The sequence below is a fragment of the Aedes aegypti genome, chromosome 3, assembly GCF_002204515.2.
Source record: "Aedes aegypti strain LVP_AGWG chromosome 3, AaegL5.0 Primary Assembly, whole genome shotgun sequence".
Taxonomy (NCBI): domain Eukaryota; kingdom Metazoa; phylum Arthropoda; class Insecta; order Diptera; family Culicidae; genus Aedes; species Aedes aegypti.
In genome coordinates, this window is record NC_035109.1 from 302,071,206 (window position 1) to 302,073,148 (window position 1,943).

Genomic DNA, 1,943 nt, shown 5'->3' on the forward strand with positions numbered 1-1,943 from the left:
AATCTAAATTTTTCATATAACCGTGTCCCAGCCGATGGGCCCATCTACCCTTAGTGGAGCTATCCCAATCCTGCTGCCAGCTTCTGAGCGTTTCCTCTTTACACGTGTCGCGGACTCCTCTGGTACCTCTTTGGTTGAAGCATTGAACATCTTCCTTGATGATGAGCCCTATGGGCGTCATCCCGGCTATGATGCACACGGCCTCTTTAGATACCGTCCGGTATGCACTTGCTAATTTTAAGCACATTATCCTGTACGTGCTTTCTAACCGCTTTAGCTTTTGCTCGTTCTAAGCGCTTTTGACCAGATTGGTCCTCCATACCTTAGTATGGATAGCGCCACGCTTGCCAGTAGCCTGCGTTTGCTGGCCATGGATCACTAAAATAACCAAAACAGCCGCTATGGAAAGCATAGATAGCGCCACCGTAGCCTTGTGTGTTTGACAGAACAGCAATGCTGTCACAATGTTAAATCATACATACTAGACTGGTCCAGCTCAGTATGAGAGAAAACAAAAGTTGTATAATACCACGGGGCACCCCCTAGGATTATTTCTTAGGGTCAGAGGAAGACTTCCTGAAAATTTCAGCTCATTTGGTCGTTTCATGAGCTGGCGCAATTGAATTTGAGTTAATATGGGATTTTCGGCTCACACATATGGGAAACAGCACATCATCTCTTGTTTGGGTCAGGAAAATTGTTGATCGCATTCAATTGAACCCAGAATGTCAAAAACACTACTTGATACCATAACAAACAATATTGTAGAAGGTTGTATGATGATTAAAATTGAGAAAGTTAGTGTTTTAACTATCTGAAGTAGATTTGCAATAATGCTTGGTATTTCTTCAACACAGCTGGGTGGTAGCCACTAACCGCATCATAGCCACCTATGATGTGCATGCATAAATGTGACTGTACGGAAGTGTTGATCTTAGCTTAACTTTCAACTACTGAAAGGTTAATTAAAATGAGCTTAAAACCAGATACAACCTTCTGCAACTATGTTCATTAGGGTATCAACTAGTGAATTTGTCATTCTGGGCTCAATTGAAAGCGATTAACTAGTCTACGGAACGAAACAGTGGCATAGAGTCAGTTTTCAATATATTTGAAACAAATATTCCATACAAACTTCGATTTGAATGCGCCAGCTGGGGGAGCAACCAAATGAATTGAAATTTTGAGTGAGCTTTTTTCTTACCCTAAGGCACATATCTAAGGGGTGCCCCGTTGAGTTTTTCAACTTTTTTGTTTAAGGGCCAGTCTAATACATACATACAGTGACGCCTTTGTTTTGATGCGGTGACCACTGACAAAAACTACATTCAATGATCCATTACAGCAGAGCTGTTAGACATCATCTTCGAAAGCGCCGCTATAGCCGTAGATGCCCTTTTACAGGCATATTCAACGTGGTGAAGCTGAGCTTGTCATTGATCATTACCACAAGATGCCTAAGGGATCGCTTGGACTCTACGGTGCAATCACCTACCGAGATAAGCGCCCGTTACTCGGACTTTCGGTTGTTCACCACTACCACCTCAGTCTTGTGACGGGCCAGTCCTAGTTTCCTAGACTTCATCCATTCCTCAACTATGGAAATAGAGTGCGCTGCTGTCAACTCTACTTCCTTAATCGATTCACCATAGTGATGTAAGTATAAACTTTGGGTTTTGTCTAATTTTAAATTACGGAGGGTGGTCCCATGGGCCATGGGATGGTCCGATCGTCATAAATATATAGATTTTCATATGTTTAAGGTTAATGAACATTTAACTAAAATTTGGTTGAAATCGATGATGGTCAATTATCCGTGCAGTGCTTTGAAATAAACCATATTAATTTAATATATGAATTTTGTACGGGTTGTTGCAGTCATATATACAGTTGTGTTCAGAATAATAGTAGTGAAAGCCGATTTTCATACAAAATGCTCAACT